Here is a 25,002-nt window from a genome sequence, read left to right on the forward strand (position 1 = left end):
AATGAATTGTCCAGTGTTAACACCACCCTCAAAAGCAACCCACCTTCAAAAGCATCTGGTTTCACCAAATCCCTAATCTTTCTAGAAATGATAATGTAAGCAAGTAATAATAGCCCTGATTATCTCTCACACACACCTACTCCCATTTTCATAAGCATAGACTTTTAGCTTTCTCTCCTCTGCTGAATTTTATCATATATGTTCCAGAGAGTTTCAAAACAGATGAGCCAGGTTCACCTCTAAGTTGAGGAGACAGAGCTGAGAATCTGAGGAACCAAAGTGACTAAAATTCACAGAAGAAAGTAACAGGGACAGTTATATAAAAATGCAATATCAACACAAAAATCAATCCTGTTTCTATATAATACCAACAATGAAACAAAAATTGAAAAGAGAGCAATGATACATGTATAATAGAATCAAAAACATGAAGTACAGACAAATCTGACAAAAGACATGAAAGATCAGTACACTGAAAACTACCAAATCTAAAAATACCTAAATGCATGGAGAGTTTTACCTTGTTCATGGCCAGAAGATCCAATATTGTTGAGATATGAAATCTCCCAGATTGATCTGTCCATTAACTATATATCTCAAATTAAAGCTCATTACGCTTTTTTGTTTTTGTGTTGGTTTTAATAGAAACTGACTTGCTGATTCTAAAATTCACACAGGGGGGCGCCTGGGTGACTCAGTCAGTTAACCGTCCAACTTCCGCTCAGGTCATGATCTCACAGTTGGTGGTTTTCAGCCCTGCAAGGGGTTCTGTGCTGACAGCTCAGAACCTGGAGCTTGCTTCGGATTCTGTGTCTCCCTCTCTCTCTCTGCCCCTCCTTTGCTCATGCTTTGTGTGTGTCTCTCTCTCAAAAGTAAATAAATATTATTTTTTTAAATAAAAAATAAATAAAAATAAAATTCATACAGAAAAGCAAAAGGTTTAGAATAGCCAAAGCATCTCTGAAAAAAAGCCAGAGTAGACAGGCTAGTAATAACTTATTTCAATACTTATTATAAAGCTACAGGTAATAAAAACTTCATGGTAAAGACAAAAGGAGAGACACTATGTCATTGGAACAGAATAGATACTATAGGAATAAATCCACACATGTACAAACAATTATATTTGATACAATTACAAAGATGATAGTGGAGAGAGAATATTTTTAATATGATGCTGAGATTTTTAAATATACACATGCAAAAAAAGATTATTTTACCTACCTTGCACCATATAAAATATTCAAAATAGATATTAGACCTAAAGTTAAAATATATTATAAAAATAATGGAAGTTAACTATTGATAAAATGGACTTCATCAAAATTAAAAACCTCTGTTTATATAATATCAGATATAATGAGGTATGTATAAATAAAGAATATGTATGGAGACAGAGAGAGAAAGAAAGAGAATCCCTAATTCAATAATAACACAAGCAATCTAAAAAAAAACTGGGAAAAGTTTTGAGCCAACACTTCATAAAAAATATGGAAGGCACATAAACACATGAAATGATACTTGACATCATTAGTCACTAGGGAAATGCAAGTTAAAATCATAATCAGATACAAGTATATATTTATTAAAATGAGTTGAATGTAATGTCTGATTCTGCTAAGTGCTGTCAAGGATGGAGAACAACTCAAGCCTTCATATACTACTGATGAGAATGGAAATGGTCCAGTCACTTTAGAAAAGTTTGGCATCTTCTTAAATTGTTAATCATTCATCTGCCAGATAACCCAGCCATTCTATCCCTAGGTATCTATTCAAGCACATGTCTATACTAAACCCCATGCATCAATGTTCATAGCTGCTTAATTTGTAAAAGCCTGAATTTAGAAACTGAAATACCTATCAAATAGTCAAGGGATAAATTGTGTTAGATCTACACATTGGAATACTACTTAGCAATGAAAAAAACTAACTATTGACATAGCAACAACGTGGGTGAATTTCTTATGTGGATTAAAAAAAACATGAAAAAACAGTATATTATATGATTCAATGTATATTTAAATTTCTAGAAAATGCAAACTAATCTAAGGACAGAAAGCAGAGCAATGGCTGTCTGAAGATAGGCAGACATTGTTGGTAACAGGGAGATGAGGAAGAGAGGGATTACAAAGGCACACAAGGGATAGAATTCATTATCTAGATTGTGTTTATGACGTCAAAATATTTCAAATTATACACATAGTGTTAAACAGGTCAATAAAAATAAGGAAAAAAACTCAGGGAAAAAAAGCATTTACTCTCTTATTTGTTGTCTCTATAGGATTATGCTTTTTGAAATTCCAACATTTTAATTTTTTTTTTTTTTGCAGGGAGGGGTGGAGAAGGGAGAAAGCCTATGGGAGCAATAAAGTGAGGTGAATAATACAGGCATTGTGACCTAGAGTTAGGCCACTGTTGATCTTCTGATGATTTAATTCATCATAAAGAAGATTATCTGCTTACACACCATGGATAGCTGTGCACAACTAAAATCATGGAAAGCGAAGCCCTGGATAAGGGGCAACTATTGTATAGTCTATCTCTTAGTGAGAAATGCTCTGCAGGACAATGGGGAAACTTAAGAAAAGTTGCTTTTTGATGCCCTCTAAATTACTTTCCTCCACACCTTCAAAACTTGTGGATGTGGAAGGAAATGAGATTGTGCAAACAAACAAACAAAACAACACTGTAATTTGCAATGCATTATAACAAAGCAAGGTGAACTTCCCATTTAGCCAACTGAAGGAAGGCTACGATTCAGAACCAGGTTGTTATGGTCAGATTCATAAGCATTCTACATAAACAATAGCAGAAGGATACCTGGAAAAGAGGTTCAGTTTTATATTTGCATTCTTAGATATTTGACAGGAACAGAAAGGGGCCCTAGATGCCACTGGCCCTAACTCCTCAAAGTATATAGGACAAAGATGAAACCCTGTGAGGTGAGGCCATTTGTCCATGGTACCCAGTCACAAAAAAATTACCAGGTTTCCATCAGGTGGGCAACACCTACTGACTCCTTGTTTGAATCTCATTTCACTCTACCCAATGCCTAGGCTTAGTGGTTAAAAGTCCTAACTTTGCAGCCAGGCTGCCTAACTTTGCATCCTTGCCTCCACTATTTACCGGCTGTAGCCTTTAGATATTAAGGTCTTTCATAAGAATTCATGTCTCTTCCTTTCAGTTACATGGCAAGGTAGCACCTCCTTAAAAGTTGGTGTGACCCTGTGACATGCTTTAATCCAAAATGTGAAAAGAGCAACACATGTCACTTCTGAGGAAGTTTCAGGATCCAGTGCTTGATTTGTCATGTTTATTTCCTCCGGTCAATATGAGAGGGGGAGCTGTTGTCAAAATGAAGACTTGGTCAGTTTGGGTCCTTGAGCAACAATAGTTAGCATAAATCCCTCCCTGTAAACCTACTAATTTGCAGTCCTAGGAAGAAACCTGTTTTGTCAAGCCCCTGAAATTTGTGTTTACTGCAGCTTAAACTAGTTCATCCACACCAATATTGAGTGTGATCTTGGGCAATAGCTTACCTCTTAGTTATTCGTTACCCTGACTGTAGAATGGGAGTGAGAATAGTATTGGGTTATTATGTGAACTAAATGAGAAAATGCCTGTAAAGCTCTATGAATATGCCAAGCACATAGTAATGTTTATTAGTAATAAATTATTATAAGCATATCCTTTGAAAGATTGAAAAGCCCAATGATTCCCATTCATATTAAGCTACTATTTAATGAATACTAACTAAAGTCTGGTAACATAATGATACTTTACATAAAATATGAAAAATAATCATCACAACAACATTGTAAAGGTTTATTTGCATTTTAGGCATTATTCAGATCTACAGATACCATTTATGAGCACTGAAAAATATTTGTGTGGCTTTGTTCTTGGCAGCAAATGTACTATTTTGATTGTAGCAAATGTTTTAATTTTCAAGTTTTCATTACTAGGACTTATGTGAATCAAAATATATGAAAGTAGGTTATTCTCAACATGATTAGAGTAGATTTCCAACTTCTTTAGATTTATTCTGGCCACACTAACAAATTGACTCAAATCTGTGTAAAGGTTTACATGCAGTAGATGTTAATTTTTTCCTCATAGGTCAATGATGAATCTCTCCTTCATATGGTCATTCATGGACCCATACAGACAGAGATTTTGCCACTTTGAAAAAAGAGTGCCCAGGATTACTTTGCAGCTTATCTCCATTCCAGCATTTTGAAGGAAAAAAAATTAAAAAAACCCACAAAAACCACAAAACATGGAGGAATCTATATGGGAGGTTATTATGGGAAGTCTAGGAGTCAAATACATCATTCAGCCTATACTTTCCTAATTATGACTTAGTCACTCCATCACAATTAAGGGAGACCTAGAAAAGTATTCTAACAACATGCCCAAGAAAAGCAGCAAACATAGATTTGTGTAACATATATACCAATCTCTGCCTCAGCTTTTTAGACCCTGAAATCTCTGATTAAAGAAACTATCCACTCAAGATAGCTCCTAACAGAATAATCCTAATATATTTATTTCAACATTTTCATCTTGTTAATGTTCTTTCACTTTCATTCATTCTCATTTTCCTCCTCACAACAACCCTCTAAGGGGCAAGAGAGGTGTTATTATTATTCTCCACTTAAAGTGGAAGGAATTGAAATAAGGGGTAAGAGTCCCTGGGTCAAATGGAGCAGAACTACTTAATAGAGAAATTAAGTGGATGTAGTTAAAAGGGATAAAGTGAAGCTATGCTCTATTCCCCAACCTCAAGAGAGGGCTCAGGCAAGACCTAGTTTTAATAAGCCTTCACTCTTAGGGATACCTCGTTATGTATATATCCTCACTTCATATTAAACTTGAACTATTTTGGGTTTTTTTTTCTTAAGAAAAATTGTTGTATGAGATTAATGTGTTGCACATATAAAATTATTGTACTTAAAAAAATCACACACACATATATATATAATCTGATATAGACTTTTATTGACCACACCTTTTCTAAAGGTTGGTTCACCCTAGATATATGAAAACAGCAAGGAAATTATAATTTAATGAACAGGTATATATGTACGAAGGATTCTGCCATTATTCTGTATATATTATCTCATTTAAAGAAAGCTTCAGTACAAGAATATTACCTAAAATTTATACAGATGAACCCTAAAGGTAGAGGAATTAATGTTTCTCATGAATTACAAGGTCAGGAATGAAATCCTGAAAGATTAAATTTCTCCTGAAATAATGGTGATAGAAAACTATGGAGTTTGTTCTGGATATTTTGAAGGCAATTTTCCACAATAAATATCACATAAATAGGAGGATAGCATTTACATAAATCTATGCCAGGTACAGTTGCCAATATTGGCCTTAGGAAAACTAGATGTTGAAGGTCAAAACATGAAAGGAGTCCTGTTGTGTTGATAAGTTGAGAAGTCAAATGATAAAATGCAATTTCAATGTAATTCAATTATTAAAAATAAGCTGTAAGACAATGGAGGAGTTAATTCTTGAGTAACTTGCATCCTTAAGCGTGGTTGGTCCCTTTATGTCTAGCTGGGTGATTCCTATACCAAGTAATGCATGTGTCCCAAGTACTTAAGCTGAGACCCTAGCAGAAAGTTGACTCATTCTTCAGAGAAGGGGTGGACAGATTGTGGATGCAGAATTCCAAATAGCAGATCTAGAAGTACTCTCCAATTGTTTGGCCTTTATCTACATATGTTTTGAACAAACCATTACACTTGTAGGAAAAACAACTAATGTATGCTATCATTCCAGTCATCTAGTGAATCCAGATGAGAATCTATGTTTTAGAATTTTATTTTAGTCTCTGTCATTCACTGGCTGTGTGATGTTGCTCAAGCCACCCTCTTTGAACCTTAGTTTCCTCATCTGTTAAAGTGAGAGAATAATAACCATCTTTCAAGTCAAGAAGATTAGAGGTATATGTAAAATATCAGAAACCACTTATAGCACATAGTAATCTTCACTAAATACTTATAGTTGTTATTGTTAACATTTGGATGATAACAACAATAATGATAATGATGGTGATGATGATATTTGGTCTCCAAAGCCCAACCCCTTTAACATACCAGAAAATCTTTGCAGTGGTTATTTGCATTTAGGCATAATAAGCTTAGAATTAAGTTACATTTACTGAAGGCTTTATTTTGGGGAAAACATTTTCAAACATGTCATCTCATTTGATCCACAAATGATAACTCTCATTTTAGGAAGGGAATCTAATACTGATGTCTCATAGCCAATATTATGACTGTTCCAATGCTATTTCTATTCTACCTCAACATTTCTATGACAACATTTCTATGACATATTTACTTAACGTAAATATGACATTAAGATAAAACTGATCCATCAAATTCAATGATATAATTTTACTCAAAACTGTGTCACTATTTTCTATTTATCCAAAGCCGGGCACTGCATACATGTGGCACAAATGAATCATTGTAAATTATTTCCCCAGTATAGATTCAATGTTGAAGTGAATTTATTCTCAGTTAGAGTGGCTTGAATTAAAGGACTAATGAACCATACTCTGAACCATAGAGCAGGAAGAGGCAGGAACAAAGTTTGGATATTACATTTGCCCTCAAGAGCAAAGAATATAATCTCAGAGAGGGGGAAAAAAGTGAACATTTAAAAACCAATCACAAAGAGTGCTCTAATGTAGGTACAAAGCAGTACTAAGAGATTTGCATATCCATCGTGATGATGTGGGTCAGTAGTAGAGACAGACTAATAAGATACCAAACAGACACTAAGAGAAATTAAACTTGTTTTGGTGTTTGTTTGATTCATTGATCTGATGATTATATTAAAAGATACAAGAGAACATCAGCATTTTCATGTTACCCATTCTGGAGATTAGCAACATCATTTAAACACAGAATAACAGATGGAGTTCTATGAGATTCTCCAATAGACTCACTTTCATAGGGCAGACTGGTCCAAATACAGTAAAACCTTGGATTGCGGATAACTTGTTCTGTGGCTGTTCTGTAAGATGAGCAAAAATTTCTAATAAATCTTAACTTGATAAATAAGCTATGTCTTGCAATATGAGTAGTACGTGATGACAAACATCACATGATCACAAGTGAGTCAACGGTTCCTGAAATTCACTTTGATATATGAATGCTTTGAATTACAAGCATGTTTCCGGAACAAATTATGCTCAGAGACCAAAGTTTACTGTGCTTTAAAAACCATGGAGTTATAGACCTTGAAAAAGCATCTGTTATATAGGCATCCCCAGAATCATCATTCCCTTGTACCACCTGTGGGGTGTCTGCTGTAGGAGCACAAGCAGAGAGGCAGTGCCCTAGAGCATAAAACCCTAGGTATTCTCAACACTTTGGAGTCTAGTAGGAGAAGCAATGTTCCTACTTAGAAGTTAATTGATAATGACTAGGCTGGACTTTAGGGCCCCAAATCTGGAATCTGGGGCAAGGATTCAGTCCAGGAAGAGTGAGGTAGAAAGTACCATACTGGCAACCACCAGAGGGTCCAATAGTCCTATCGGGAGCATTCCTTAGGGTCTACATATGTCCCTCAATTCCAACCTCCAGTAGTAGGCATGGAATACAGAAATTGCTATTATGCTGTTTCATTGAGTCAGAAGAAGGGCAAATTTTGACTTTGTCAATTTTTCATGAATTCAATTGCTTTAAGTTGAGGAAGCCTAAGAAAAAATGGGAATACCATCAAAAAGGCTAGTAGATAAGAACACAATGGTCAGACTAGTAGGTAAGTAGATCTAGTTTAGGAAGAAACTACAAGTTTTCTATGTCAGCCTGAAGTCACAACTCTTTTTTTCCCCACTAGGAATCATGTTATATTGTTATTCTTCTTCAGGAAAAGCGGAAAAGTCATTCCTAGGATTTGAATTCATTTTCATAAATATATTCCACATAAACTATAATTTCATTTACACAGGTGAATGCTATTGCTATACATTTCTTAGCAAATAAAGAATTTGAGGTTTATATAGGTGAATGATAACCATTAAAAATCAGCACTGGAACTAGATTTTATGCCTTAGATGCTTCCAGCTCCACTTCCCATGCTACCTCTCTTTCTGTCATATGTCTTTCCCTCTTTTGTTCTTCCTTAGGGTTTTTTTGATCAGCCTTTATTCCTAACACAAAATTATATATGTTAATTTGTAGTAAAATAATAAAGCACATTTTAGCAAAAAGAATACTGAAACTATACATAATTTCATCACCCACAGATAATTATAACTAATATTTTGACATACTTCCAATATTTTACCTGTGAGTATGGTATGTGTGTGGGTGTATATGTGGGCTTAAGAGTGCAAAAATGTCATCATAAATGCATACTAATTTGGAAACCTACTTTTTTTAACAATATATTTCAAATATTTTTCACATAATTATATGTTTTAGTGTTCAGAATATTTTTATTAAAAATAATACATTGTCTTGTTAAAACTGCAAATAATGCAGAAAGATATGCACAGTGAAAACCAAAAAATCCTCCATTCTATCATAGATACTATTAACATTTTCATAAATACCCCCTGGCTTTCAATGTGTATATATACCCATGCATATAATATACATTATATATATATATATACACATTATATATAATATACATTTTATATAATAATCTATATAATCTCTGTATATAATAACCTATATAGAATAAAATAATGAAAGAAATGAACAAAACCATGTAAACTCCTTTAATAATGAATGGAGTGATGTGAAGTCCTGGTTTTATTTTTTATTTATTTTTTATTTTTTTTAAACGTTTATTTATTTTTGAGACAAAGACAGAGCATGAACAGGGGAGGGGCAGAGAGAGAGGGAGACACAGAATCTGAAACAGGCTCCAGGCTCTGAGCTGTCAGCACAGAGCCCGACATGGGGCTTGAACTCACAGCCCGTGAGATCATGACCTGAGCTGAAGTCGGACCCTTAACCGACCAAGCCACCCAGGCGCCCAAGTCCTGGTTTTAAAGTCAGGTTACATGGAATTAAATCTGGTTGGTTTCAAACACTGTAAAATAAGAGTACTAACCTCAAGTATTTCCCATAAGGATTTAATATGTTATTATATGTAGTATCCTTAAGAGTACCTTTGTATGGTCATAAAATGAGTGTTGAACAAATATTAACTATTATTTTCATGTCTATCATGACTATAATTGTCATATATTTAAGCAATGCTAAACTGATATTAAGCATTTGCTTTTTTGTTTTTTAACATTTTCATGTATACCTGATATATTACCATAGAGGACTACTTTTATGCCCCCTCGGAAAGAATAAACACTTTGATAAATAAGTCTTTTGTAAGTAACAGTTATCTGCACAAGCTGGAAAATTAATTGTAATAAAGAAAGAAAACAGTCTTGGGTAATCAATCAGGACTCTTCTGTTTCTGGAGATCTTTATGAGAGAGGAGCTTACATCAGTGGTGATTAGCTTAAAATTGTCACCAGGTGATTAGTTTAAATGTTGAATTTCTGTAAGGTTATGGGAAACCCTATGTGTCACTTTCCAACATCTCAACGTCCAACCATGTAATGATAAAATTCTGGGATAATTACCTTTTATAATAACCTTTTATAATGCATTTAGCAGCCCATGTTGCCTGGCTTTCACATCTGGGTTCTGAATATAATTTCTTACTAAACCACTAAAATGAACTTACTTTTCCACAATTTATAAGAAGAAATAACCAGATATCACACATGAGCAGTTACGTAACAGTAACAAAATGATCAGGCCATTGACAAGACTATCCCTATTCTACAAGATTGGAGAGGAACTGAGAATTCCAGTGCTGGGTTGGACCAAACCAACATGAATTTGTGTCTTCTTTACTTCCTATACTTCCTTAATCTATTTCCTTAGATAAATTCCTCAATGGGGATTTCTGGGTGAAAGATTATATAGTGTGTGTGTTGATATCATTGATAAACTGCACTATGAAAAAGATGAAATGAATTTGTATTCCTATGAAAAGTTCAGAGAGGAAGGCATCTCTGAATTTCTGTTACGATGGGTGCCATGCTAGGCTCACCTCCTACATTTCAATAGTGCACAGTTCCCTCCCCCAGGGAGGTTTCTCTTGGTTCAGGGTCTTGTCCATTCTCCCCCTAAATCTTCTCAGAAATCTCCAGTCCTCTCTGGCACCACTGTAGATGCTAATTCACCTCTTCTCATTCCCAGAATTATCTAACAAAAACACATACAGTTATGATTTTATAGCAAGAAAATAATTTTCTTAAATCCTTTCTAAAATGTTGCCTAAGAAGCAAAATATCCAATTTTATTGTCTCTAAATAAAGCTTAAAGGAAAAAAAATTAACCTGCAGTAACTGATATTTATGCTATCTAAAAGACAACTGAAGGGCATGCATTTATCATGAAGTAACAATCAAGACTGTACCTTAAATCTTGCTATACTACGTAGTACAGCTTGTAATTATGAAAATTGCACCCTGTTGAGTTTTATTGATTAATATTTTTGGCTTAGACCCATATATTCACACATTTTATAATTTGCATACCAAAGCAAATTCTACTGTGATAAGAAATGTAACACAATGTCCTAAATTTATCAAAGTATATGTTTAGTCTTTTGGGGTAATACCATTAGTCTGAATCTGTGCTTCATAAGATTTAGTGAGAACTATGTGCATTAGGTACAAAATTATGATACATGATTTTTTTTTCTGTTGCTGAAGAGAATTGGCCTCTTGAATTTTTCTCTAGAGGATTGGTTCTCAAAGGACAGAGGCTCCCCACTTGGAAGGAAGCACTCTCTCCTTTATCTCCTTTGCTTTGTACCTTTAGAGAGACAAAAAGTGTAAGAGTAAGGTTCAGAAGAAAAACAAAAAACAGTAAGGGTGAATTAAACCTGCCACGGTAGACCTTATTTCCCAGAGTTCAAAGGTGTCTATAGCTCTCTCAAATTATTGCCCCTCTCACCAGAACTTTAATTTATATTCTGGAATCAAATGAATAGCTTTTGTGCAAATAAATCAAGTTATTTAGCTACAGACTCTTCATTTCTCCCTCAAAATTTGTGGCCTCTGTATGCAGCTGGTTTAAGGAAAACTACTACTGATGTTGCTGTTTTTGTTTTGTTTTGGTTTGTTTTCCAAATATCAAAACTTTAATATGATTAAAAAGAAATTGGGGCACAATTTAGAATTATATAGTACTGCAAAATCACCATTCTTTTTTCTCTTTTACATACACACACACACACACACACACACACACACACACACACACACACGGTCCCAAACTTTACCTAGCAACTGAATTCAACCCTGCAGCAGAGTGACCTCAGCCTTGGACAAACCCTGGACCTAAACAGAAAGGAGGCTGTTTGGCCCCACCGCTTAGCACTGACTCAGTATCAACATCGCACCTGCTCTACTGGCTTTTGTGGAGAGCTTTTTGTCTGTGTTAATATAACTGTTCTGCCTTGCTCTTTAAACACAATTTAACTAACTTCTTTATGATGAGATAATCATATTTCTCCACATCTTTAACTTTAAATTCCTTCATAAAATTCCCTTGAGGGCTTTTGTCTTCCAAACCAAATAATTATACAGTCATTTCTGTTTCTCCAAGTAATGCCAGGAACCATGTAGTTAAGGTAGATACCACACTATGATATAATCATAACATCAAAATTGAGACAGGGTGGTTTAAGAGATAAATAGAAAGTTGTAATCTGAAACGTGCTATTATTTCCCTTAGGTGGGAAGTGCTAGAAAGACATAAATAAGGCATATGTGTTTGCTATTAACTCTAGGCTGTACAAAAGCTGACAATACAACATCACCCATCATTTTTAAATCTATTCTTCAGGTATTTACAATCACTAATATGCATTTACATTTTTTTAAACATTTTTATTTATTTTTGAGAGACAGAGAGAGACAGAATGTGAGTGGGAGAGGGGCAGAGAGAGAGGGAGACAGAGAATCTGAAGCAGATTCCAGGCTCTGAGCTGTCAGCACAGAGCCTGACCTGGGGTTCAAACCTACCAACTGTGAGATCATGACCTGAGCCAAAGTCGGATGCTTAAGGACTAAGCCACCCAGGAACCCCACTAATCTGCATTTCTGTAGTGATACAGCCAACATTGAGTGTGTAGATGAGAGAATAGCATTGCTTTACAGTCATAAATTCATACCAATGATAAACATAGATTGTCAGAATTTTCCTATTCCTCAGTGATTCCATTTCTTTGGTTTCTAAGGTGACAATTCTTTTGACAAAAACAAACAAAAAAATAGTTTGTTTCCTGTAAGGATTTTCTGTGTTGCTCTATGGACAGAATAGCCAGATGGTGAACAGTCACTATTAGGCTCACTCTGTGAGTCTCATATTTATCCTTGTACTTAATTTTGTATTAAGAGGACTTTTCTGCAACGTACTTTTGAGTGCATCAAAAGTTTAAGCACAAATCTGCGAACTTGGAAGTTTTTCTTCAATATGAAAACTTGTGTTCCATTCCTTATAAATGCATTTCTCTCACCAAAGTTATACACGAAATATAGTAAACTAAGTGCAATGACAATTGATAAGACATAGTTTAAGCAGAATGGTATAATAGTCTCAGGCTAGATAATGAAATGAGAAGAAGCAGAATGAACCATGACCGATGACAAACAATACATGAGGTAGTTGAAACAGGGACTCTGGGAGTGAATCTTGCACAATCTTGACTGAGTTATTCTCTGTGCCTTAGTAGCCCAATAATAATAAACATGCCTAACTCATGGTGCTACATTAAGGATTAGATGGGTTAATATGTGTTAAGAACAACAGCTGGCATTTGGAAACATGCTACTAAAATAAGCTACTATTTCTTGATAGGATTCAGGGCTTAAAGCTATAATTTGAGCCTTCCCTTATTAAAGGGGATGTGGCAACCCATCTTCCACTATTTTCTTTCCCCCTAAAAATACTTTAATAGATTCAAACATGATGGCACCTTCCTAGAATATATACAATAAATGAGACAGCCCTGTCATTGAATACATTGCAAATTTGGTTTTGTGTGTATTGGGGGGAGAGTTTTTTCCTAAACTCCTGGGCTGAGATCAATAGAAATGGTTTTTTGTTTGTTTTTGTATACATTATAGTGTGTGTGTTTACCTACACTAAGAATTCTCTGAGAGGTTTGAGGTTTTTTTTCCCAGCCTAATGGAGATAAAATTAACATAAAACATTATACAAGTTTAAGATGTATAGGGCGATAATTTGGTACACATATATATTGTGAAATATTTACCACAATAAGATTGGTTAACACATCCTTCATCTCACATAACTACTATTTTATTATTGTTGTTGTTAAGGTGAGAACATTAAAGCTCTACTCTCATAGCAAGTTTCAAGTCTATAATATAGTATTGTTAACTATAGTCATGATGCTGTACGTTAGATCCCCAGAACTTATTTATCTTATAACTGAAAGTTTGTACCCTTTGATCAACATTTCCCCATTTTCCCTAACTTACAAACCCTGGTAAACCATCACTCTATGCTCTGTTTCTCTGATTTCGATGTTTTTAGATCCCACACATAAGTGATTATATACATTTCTCTTTTTCTGTCTGGCTTATTTCATTTAGTATAATGTCCTCAGGGTCCATCCATGTTACTGTATGACAGGATTTCTTTCTTATAGCCGATTTATGTATATCACATTTTCTTATCCATTCATCTGTTGATGGACATTTTGGTTGCTTCCATGTCTTAGCTATTGTAAATTATGCTGCATTAAACACTGGAGTTCAGGTATCTCGTTAAGATAGTGATTTTGGGGGTGCCTCGGTGGCTCAGTGGGTTAAGTGTCTGACTTCAGCTCAGGTCGTGATCTCATGATTCATGATTCTGAGTCCTATGTTGGTGTCTATGCTGTCAGCCTAGAGCCTGCTTTGGATCCTCTGTCCCCTTCTTTTACTGCCCCTCCCCGCACCCTCCACCCCCTGCCTTGTGCTCTCTCTCAAAATTAAATAAACATTAAAAAAATAAAAAATAAAAATGCCTTACAAAAAAAAAGGTACTGATTTGGTTTCCTTTGGATATATACATAGTAGTAGTATTACTGAGTCATATGGTAGTAACATTTTTTTTTTGAGGAACCTCCATAGTGTTTTCCAAAGTGGTAGCATAGTGTAAAGTGGGATTTACATTCAATCAACAGAACACAATGGTTTCATTTTCTCCACATCTTTACCAATATTTATTATCTCTTGCCTCTTTGATAACTATTCTCACAGTGTAAGGTGATATCTCATTGTAGTTTTGATTGGCATTCCCCTGATGACTGGTGATCTTGAGAACTTTTTCATATACTCATTGGCCTTTGTATGGCTCCTTTGGGAAAATATATATTCAAGTCTTCTGCCCATTTTTAAATTGAATATTTGTTTTTTGCTTGAGTTGTACAAGTTCCCTGTACATTTGGGTAATAAGTCTTTATCAGATATAGGTTTTAAAAATATTTTTCCCATTCTGTAGGTTGCCTTTACATTTTGTTAATAGTTTCTTTTGCTATGAAGAAGGTGTTTAGTAATCTCACTTGGTGACTTTTTTTTTTACTTGAGCTTTCTGTGTCATATTCCAAAAAATAATTGCCAATGCTGATGACAAAGAAATTTTCCCCATGATTTCTCCTAGAAGTTTTACAGTGCAAGGCCTTACTTTTAAGTCTTTAATCCATTTGAAGTTAATTTTTGTGAGTGGTGTAAAACTACAAGTCTAATTGCAGTCTTTTGCATATGGAATTCCAGTTTTAAGTGACCACTATTTATTGAAGAGACTATCTTTTCCTCATTGCGCATTCTTGGCTCCCTTCTCAAAAAGTGGTTACATATATATATGCTTGGGTTTATTTTTGGGCTCTTGATTCTATTCCATTAGTATATGTGTCTATTTTAACGCCAGTATCAAATTGTTTTGGTTATCATAGCTTTGTAATATAGCTTGAAATCAGGTAGTGTGATGCTTTTATATTTGTTCTTTTTCAAGGTTGCACCTATTCAGGATATTTGTGTTTCTATACAGATTTTAGGATTTTTAAAAAAAATTTTGTGAAAAATGCCATTGGAAGTTTTTAAAGTTCTTAGTTAAATTCCAGCTAGTTAACATACAGTTTCAGGTATACAGCATAGTGACTCAACACTTCATAAAACAGCTGGTGCTCATCATAGCAAGTGCACTCAATCTTCATCACTTATTTTACCCATTCTCCCACTCACCTCCCCTCTGGTAACCATTCGTCTGTTCTCTATAGTTAAGAGTCTGTTTCTTGGTTTGCCTCCCTCTCTCTTTATTTTTTGTCTTTGCTTATTTGTTTTGTTTCTCAAATTCCACATATGGCATTTGTCTGACTGACTTATTTCACCTAGCATAATAATCACTTATATTCCTTTATAATATATATATCACTTATATATTCCATTAAATATATATCATATATATCTCTTCTTGTTTATCCATTTATTAGTCAGTGGACACTTGGGCTGTTTCCACAGTTAGGCTATAATGCTGCTATATAAACATCAGGGAGCATGTATCCCTTTGAACTAATATTTTTGTATTCTTCGGGTAAATACCTAGAAGTGTAATTGCTGGATCATTGGGTAGATATATTTTTAACTTTTTGAGGAAACTCTATACTGTTTTCCAGAGTGGCTGCACCAATTTGTACTTGATGCACTTGTTGCATCAACAGTGCAAGAGGGTTCTCCTTTCTCCACACCCTTACCAACACCTGTCGTTTCTTCTGTTGTTGATTTTAGCCATTCTGACAGATGTGGAGTGATATTTCAGTGTAGTTTTGATTTGTATTTTCCTGATAATTAATGTTGTTGAGCATCTTTTCATGTTTCTGATGGCCATCTGTATGTCTTCTTTGGAAAAATGTCTATCTGTGTTTTCTGCCGATTTTTAATTTGATTATTCATTTTGGGGTGTTGAATTGCATAAGTTCTTTATATATTTTATATACTAACCCTTTATCAGATGTCATTTGCAAATATCTTCTTCCATTCTGTAGGTTGTCTTTTAGTTTTGTTGATTACTTCCATCACTGTGCAGAAGATTTTTATTTTGATGAAGTCCCAATAGTTTATTTTTGCTTTTGTTTCCTTTGCCTCCAGAGACATACCTAGAAAGAAGTTGCTATGGCCAATGTCAAAGAATTGCCTGTGTTCTCCTCCATAGGATAGGTAGGTGTGCATAGGATTTTTATGGTTTCAAGTCTCACATTTAGGTTTTTAATCCATTTTGAATTTATTTTTGTGTTTGGTGTAGGAAAGTGGTCACGTTTCATGCTTTCATATGTTGTTCTCCAGTTCTCCCAATACTTTTTGTTCAAGAGATTGTCTTTTTCTCACTGGATATTCTTTCCTGCTTCATTGAATATTAATTGACCATAGAGTTATGGGCTTATTTCTGGGTTTTCTATTCTGTTTCACTGATCTATGTATATATTTTTGTGCCTGTACCATATTGTTTTGATCAGTTCAGCTTTGTAATATAATTTGAAGTCTGGAATTGTGATGCCTCCAGCTTTGTTTTTCTTTTCTTTTTTTTTTTTTTTTTGTTTTATAATTTTTTAATTTTAATGTTTATTTATTTTTGAGAGAGAAAGAGGGAGAGAGAGAGAGAGGGAGAGAGAGAGAGAGAGAGAGAGAACAAGCAGGGGAGGGGCAGAGAAAGAGAGGGGTACACAGAATCCAAAGCAGGCTCCAGACTCTGTCAGCATAGAGCCCAATGCAAGGCTTGAACTCATGAACCATGAGATCTTGACCTGAGCCCAAGTCAGATGCTTAACCAAATGAGCCACCCAGGCACCCCATGTTTTTCTTTTTCAAGGTTGCTTTGACTATTCAGGATGTTTTATGGTTCCAAATAAATTTTAGGATTGTTTGTTCTAGCTCTGTGAAAACACTGGTGGTATTTTGATAGGGATTGCATTAAATGTGTAGATTGCTTTGGGTAGTATAGACATTTTAAAAATATTTATTCTTCCAATCCAAGAGCATGAAATTTTTTCCCATTTCTTTGTGTCATCTTCAATATCTTTCATCAATGTTTTATACTTTTCAGAGTATAGGTCTTTCACCTCTTTGTTAGGTTTATTTCTAGGTTTCTTATTGTTTTTTGGTGAAATTGTAAATGGAATTGATTCTTTAATTTCTCTTTCTGCTGCTTCATGCATTGAATCCATACATAGCTTTGGGCAGTACAAACATTTTCACAATATTAATTCTTCTGATCCATGAACACAGAGTATCATTTCATTTATTTATATCTTCTTCAATTTGTTTCATCAGTCTTGTAGTTTTCATTGTTAAGATTTTTCACTTTCTTGGCTAAATTTATTCCTAAGAAATTTACTATTTTTGATGATATTGTAAATTAGATTTTTGTCTTTATTTCTTCTCAGATACTTTGTTGTTCATGTATAGAAACAAAACTAATTTTTGTATGTTGATTCTATATCCTGCAACTTTACTGAGTTTGGTGACTTAGTTGTAATAGTTTTTTGGTGGAATATTTAAAATTTTCCATATACAAGATAATATCATAAACAAAAGGGACAATTTTACTTCTTTCTTTCCAATTTGGATGAAATTTTTTCCTCTTTTCCTTGCCTAATTCTTTTGTCTAGGACTTCCAGTATTATGCTGAATAGGAGTGGTGAGAGTGAGCATACTTGTCTAATTCCTGATTTAGCAAGACAGCTTTCAATCTGATACCAATGAGTATGATGTTAAGTGTGGGTCTGTTGTACTTTGCCCTTATTACGTTGAGGCATGTTCCTTCTATACCCAATTTGTTGAGAGTTTTTTCATGCACATTTCGCCAGATGCTTTTTCCTGCATCTGATGAGGGGATCATAAGATTTTTGTCTTTTATTCTAGTAATGGGGGTATTTTACATTTATTGATTTGTTTGTATGGAATCATCCTGTATCCCAGGGATAAATCCCATTTGATTATTGCATATGATCCTTTTAATATGCTATATATTTGTGTTCTCTTATAGCTCTCTGAGCATCTTCAGAACAATTATATTGAATTTTTTGTTGGGCAATTCATGTATCTTTATTTCTTTGACATCAGTTACTAGAATTTTACTCTGTTCCTCTGGTCATGTCACCAAATTTCATTTCATTTCATTTCATTAAATTGCCCTAATTCTTTGTGATCCCTGTAGCCTTGCATAGGTATCTGTACATTTGAACAAGCAGGAACCTCTTCCAGATTTGCTGGAATAATTTAAGTAAGGAAAGGACTTCACTTTTTGGTGGGGGCACCTTGGAAATGTTACCTTGGGTCTAGTAGTGCAGGGAATGTAGTGCGGGGGCATTCGATGTCTCCAGGTCAGAGGAGTGTGATGTCTCTTTAGCTCAGGCCACTGGGGTGTTTCAAATAAATAACTATGTGGTTCTTAGTAAATGTTATGGGGGTTCAGTGGTAGCTGCAAGGGATGTTGGGGTCCTCAGCAGTTCCTCCATGTCCAATGGCCAGTAGGCAGGGACCAGAGCAGGTAGTGGTGGTGGCTGGAGTCAATGGTATACACACACTCAGTTGCAAAAGCCAGATCTAGGTGCCTGTGTAGTCAATGGAGCTGGTTGCAGACACATATGTGTCGGTGGGAGCCAGGGCAGTAGGAAGGAAGGACCAGGGCTAACTGTAGGTGCACCGGCTACTGCAGGAGTTCTGGAGTCAGCACGCACTCCTGTTGTTGCAGGGTCTTGCCACAGATGTGTGCATAGCAGTGAAGACTGGTGACAGAAGTTGGGCCAATGGTATGCAGGTGCATAGCCAGAGGGTCCAGCTGCAAGCAAGCCCAGCAGAGCAGGCCAGTGACAGGAGACAGGGCCAAGCTGGGCCCATAAGCATCTCTGAGGGCCCAGTTGTCACTGTGCATACTTGTGGCTACAAAGTCTCCCTATGCACATGTTCATGGTCATGGAGGCCAGTGAAGGGAGTTGGACTAGAGGGTGTAGGTGTACAGTTGCGGGTCAAGCTGCAGGTGAGCCCAGTGGTGCAGGGGCTTTGGCTGTCAGTGTGCATTTCATGGTTGCAGGATCTCACCACGGGCATGCACATGGCAATGGACCCAGTAGCAGTTGTCAGGCTTGCAGTGTGCAGGTGCACAGCTGGAGGGTGTAGACCCCAAATGTGCACACAGCAGTGGGGGTCAGACACCGAGACCTAGGCTATGTCTTGCACTTGCACAGCTAGAGGCATGAGCTACCTGCCTATGAAGATCCTGGCTCCTGTGGGATAGGAGGGAGAGGAAGTAGGGAGGGTGTCAGAAAGCTGTCATCTGTGAACATTAATACCTGTGGAGAGAAAACTGGTGAAATCTGTGCTGGCCATTGGTTTCTTCAATCGTGAAAGCTGCTGGGACCCTCTGCAGGGTGGGTCACAGGAACTGTGGTCATTCTCACAGTATGGGTAATACTGGCAGCTCCTGCTGTTCTTCCTTTTCCCTAGCCCTCTCCAGAGGTCTCAGCTTTGCCAGTATCTGGGTGGGTGAAATGCAAACAGGTCCTTCATACAGTGCTCCAAAATGGTGGGGAAGCTGGTCGCTCACTCCCTTCTCCCTTTCCTAGTGAGGAGAACTCTTTCCAGCTGAGGAGTTCCCTCTTGTCACTAAGCAGTGTGGGCCTGTGAGGTGGAATGATACAGGCAGAACGAAATTTTTTTTCCTTCCCTTTTAGTGTGATTATGCTCAGGTTTTTTGTTCCCTGTGTTGCTGAAGCTCCCTAAGTGGACTCCTGAGCATCCCCAGGGCTATTTTTGTTTGTGGATAGATGTCTAATTGTTGATCTTTGTGGAGGAAATGAAGACTGAGGTCTCCTACTCTGGCATTTTGGTGATGTCACTCCTGTAGGTTTACTTCTTAAACATTAATATTATTGGAAAAAGCATATCTATACTTAATGAATATTATCAGTTATAATCTGTCATATCATTCCAAAGCAGCGATATATTCTGCACCTAGAAAACAACGTTGAATAGATTATGACATTGTCATTGAATTTACAAAAAGTGAAAGGTAATCTAAAAAACAAACACGAAATTTTCAGAAAATTGACAAGCAAAGAGGCAAAGTTTTTATGTGCTAAAACCAATCATTATACAATGAAATAGATCAAAATACCTTTTAATAATTAGGAAAATGTTATAGGGAAAAGTAAAGTTTACACTTAATCTTGAAGAATGTAAAGAATACACTTTTGGTTATAAGTAATGGAAAATCCAACTAAAATTCACAAACAATATAGGAACTAAAATGTTTCAGGTCAGGCTTGAGAGCTGTTGAACACTGTCATCAAAGTCCAGTGACTTTGCATCTCTACCCTGTCTTTCTCACAACTAACTGCTTCATCCTAAGGTTGGCTTCACTCAAGTTTCCACTACAGGTGCAAGAATCTTTCAGGGATGCCTACAGCAGGAAAAACATGTCTCTTTGTTGGAATATTCCCAGCAAAATAAACGGCTTTAAAAATGGCTCAAGTGTCTGACTTACACAAGTGGATCACAAAGTGAGTGGCAGAACTATTTTGCCAAATAAAGGAAATTATATGAGGGAAAAATTGATCAATGGGAAACAGTTTTCCATGGGTCTCATAGTTTTTGCACATCTTGAGAGCAACACACTGACTAACCTTTAAGTGTCTTTTTGAGGATTTTTATGTAGTGAGCATCTTTGGAAGATAAAATTATGTCTGTCTCCAGAGCAAAGAGTGGGTTATCCTTAGCATTTCTCCCTCTCATACCCCAGTCCCAATCCACCAGAAAATGTTAGCTCTACCTGAAAAATATATCCAGAATCCGACACCTTTGCACCTTTTTCATATTTCTATGGTTGAAACTATGCTCCATTACCTTTTGCCTGAATGACTGTAGTTTTGCTGCTTCTACCTTTCCTACTCACTCCTCTACAGTTTATTTGCAACACAGAATATAATTGGTATTAATATATATATATATGTATATATACACATATATATGTATGTGTATATGTATAATTTAAATCTTTTTCTCAATACTCTCCAGTGAATAATTTTCAAAGTCTTTAGAGCAGCCTACAAGGACCAACATGATCTACACTCTCCCATTCTCATTACCTGTCTGACCTTATTCTTTATTACTCTCCTTTCCATTCATTCTGCTCTGGCCACACTGCCTTCCATGCAGATGTTAAGGCATGCCTGGCATACTTCTTCTTTAGGCCCTCTGCATTGCCTGTTTCTTTCTCCCGAGATGTTCTTCCTCTAGCTATCTCATGGCTAACTCCCCCACTTTTTAAAGGTATTTGCTTATTTATCACCTTCTCCACTCCTGACCATCTTATTTACATTTACAATGTCCCTTCACTCCCACCCCAAGCCTCATCCTTCCTTATCTCTTTTTTCTTGTTCCACATTATTGATCACCTTCTAACATGCTATACAATTTGCTAGAGTCTTTATTCTTTTGCTATAATTTGAAGTCAACAGTACATACGTTTTGTCACTGTTTTCACTGATGTTTCCAACCACCTAGAACAGCACCACACACATAATCAGTGCTCAATAATCAATAGTTTAACGAATGAAGAATGTACTCCCCTCAACTTTTCTGTAGAAAAAGGTAAAACATAGTTTTATACACACAAAATTCCTGGTCATATTTGTGCTGCTCCTTTGATTTTCTTAATAGAACACATTTTAACATTGTTCCAGAGTGCTCCCACCAGGATAAAACCTTTCCTGGTATGATTTAAATTTTGAATATACTGTTGGTCATGACCTAGGCATATTTAGGGTCTCAGATAGAAATGACCTGTGTTCTGAAAACCATGTTGTAACTGATTAGCAATGTTCTCACATTGAAGACAGAAAATATAACCCCCTTTGGAATTTACAGTAAACGTGTATCCTTGTTTGCTGCACATTTTCTAGTTCCTCTTAGAAAAATATTTAGCAAGTTTCAAGTTACAGCTTTCTATTTTTCTATTAAACAACCTTGTCTCCATTTTGATTATATGATTATATCATGGTGTCCTGTCTTCTTTAAGTAGGAAGACTCTGTACACGTTTGGGAAATTGTAAAAATGTATAATTATTTAGACTGGAAAAAAGCACAAAAGTGACTTGATAAGGCAGTAAAAATTAGGGGAATACAGAAATATCATTAGTTCTTCATTGTTCTGTTCTGCTAAAGGAGGAACTAAACAAATAGTAGTGTAGAAGTTAAATTTCATGTTATAATTTTACAAACTAAAAGTTAAATTAATAAATGTTAGGACTCATATGTGAAATGCCAATCATAGTGTTCATGTTAAATCTACAGTTCAAAACTGCAAGCACATCTAAAAAAGCTATTGTTGACTTATAAAACTTTATGAGGTGATAAGATAATTAAATTATACTGTATGAGGTTTTTTTTTGTTTTGGTTTTTAGTAACAGTGTATAATCCTACCAGACATATGTGAAATTTCCTGGCTCAAAGTTAATACTCAGTAAATATCAGCTCCTTTTATTAACTTGCTTCTATGCAGTCTTGCCAACATTTCGTATTAAAATAAAATTCCAATGTGAAAAGTAAAATAAGGTATTTTATTATTGTTTTAATGTGCATTTCTTTGTGATTAAACACTTTTTCCACACATTTATTGGCCATTAGTACTTCTTATGTTCCTTGCTTAGGTCTGCCTTTTATTTTACTAATAGAGTGTTTATCTTTTGCTTATTGATTTCTTAAAACTTTTATAGAATAAGAATATAAAGCTTTGATTTACATATATGGCAAACATTTGCCATTTGTTTATGATATCTATTTCTCTTTACTTTAGGATAATTGCATTTTTTTATAGGCAAATCCATCAATCTTTCCTTTGACAAAATACTTAGTAAGACCTTCCGCAGCTTGAGATCAGACATATATTCTCCTATACTTTTTAAAAGCTATTTTCTGCTTTCATTTGTTATAGTTAATCTATCTGAAATTTATTTCAGAAGATGGTACAAGGTAAGAATCTATCTGGTTCTCTTCTAAATAGACAACCAATCTGTCTGAATTTAATGACATGATATTTATCTTATAGAAGTAAAATTAAGCTGTAATTGTTATTTGGACTTAATTGCAAATAACACAATTCTTAATTCTTAAATGTCTAAAATAGAGATGTGGGCATAAAAATTTATTTTAGGGTTTAATTACTGAATGCCTTTATTTAAGTTCTGGATGAAGAAATCCAAAATGTGCACATTAAATGCATTCCATGAATGTATTGATGGGAGAATATTACTATTCCAGAAATTGATAATAAAAACGATACTTTATAGAAATAATTGTCCAGAATATGAAATAAAATTCAATGGGGTAAGAATAGACAGAGCAATCAATGGAACATAATATAGAGCACAAATGACTTACACAAATACAGTGGGCTGATCTTTAAAAAAGGAGCAAAGGCAATTCAAAGGAGAAAGGAATGGTTTTTTTAGACAAATAGTGCTAGAACAACTAGACATCGTTGTGCAAAAAAAAGGAAGCTATAAATGCATATTACTATGTGAAAGAAGCCAATCTGGAAAGGCTACATACTGAATGATTCTGAGACAGGAAAACTGAAGGGACTGCAGGAGAGAAAAAAATGTTTTTTACCTTTGCTTCTTTTCCCAGCTTCTAGGACCTGTATCCCCACCACACTCTACACATGCTTTGTAATGTAAATAGCATATGTTCTCCTTTTAAGGGACAGGGAGTTAATGATTCATTAGAATAAATAATATCTAAGGAATGACCTGGAGAGCCAAGCTATCATATGTGCATTCCAGACCACTGGAGCCAGATATCTCCAAGACCCCTGGTTCTAAGGAATAGTACCTGGGCCCTTGTCTTTGTTCTAGCTGGTTCCTGGGTGCCTGGAAGGACACATACACCAGACCTCCATCCTCAGTAAAAACTCCCAGACCCTGAACAGAAACAAAACTCCTTCCTTTCCTTTCTGAATCTCCCAGACACTCACTCCATCTGTTATCTGCTCTCTCTATATCTTAAGTAAACTCTACTTTCACCTTCTGCTGGTTCATGTTTGATTTCCATCCTGCATAAAGCCAAGGACACTCTTGGCTGGTCCTATCATCATTAATTTCAACCATGTGACATTCTGGAAAAGGCAAAACTATGGAAATAGTAAAAAGGTCAGTAGTTGCCAGGAGGGGTTAGTGGGCAGAGTGGGAGGAGGTGAATAAGCAGAACACAGAGAATTCTTAGGGCAGTGAAAATACTGTGTGCTACTATACTACAAAGATGGATGCATGTCATTATACAATTGTTCAAACTCATAAAATGTACAACACCAAAAGTGAACCCATAGTGAACTATGGACTTTGGATAATTATGATTTTGCCAATATCGATTCATTTATTGCAACAGATATGCCACTCTGGTGAGTGATATTGATAAAGGAAGAAGCGATGCATGTGTGAAGGAAGAACTCTCTGTACCTCCTTCTCAAAAGTTTTTATGTGAACTTAGATCTGCTCTAAAAAATAAAGTTTATATATAAAGGGGAAAATGAATCTAGACACATTCACCTTTCACTAAAATGAACTCAAAATGGATCACAGATCAAAAGAAAAAAGGCAAAACTATTAAAGTTCTAGAAAATAACAGGAGAAAATCTAAATTATCTTGGATTTTGGAGGTAGATTTTATTTACTTATTTTTTAAAGTTTGTTTATTGTTTACTTTGAGAGAGGGAGAGTGCCAGCAGGGGAGGGGCAGAGAGAGAGAGGGAAAGAGAGAATCCCAAGCAGGCCCCACGCCATTAGTGCAGAGCCTGATGGGGGGCTGGAACTCACATACCTTGAGATCATGACCTAAGCTGAAACCAAGAGTCAGATGCTTAATCAACTGAGTCACC

Source organism: Acinonyx jubatus, chromosome B2, assembly GCF_027475565.1.
Source record: "Acinonyx jubatus isolate Ajub_Pintada_27869175 chromosome B2, VMU_Ajub_asm_v1.0, whole genome shotgun sequence".
Lineage (NCBI taxonomy): Eukaryota > Metazoa > Chordata > Mammalia > Carnivora > Felidae > Acinonyx > Acinonyx jubatus.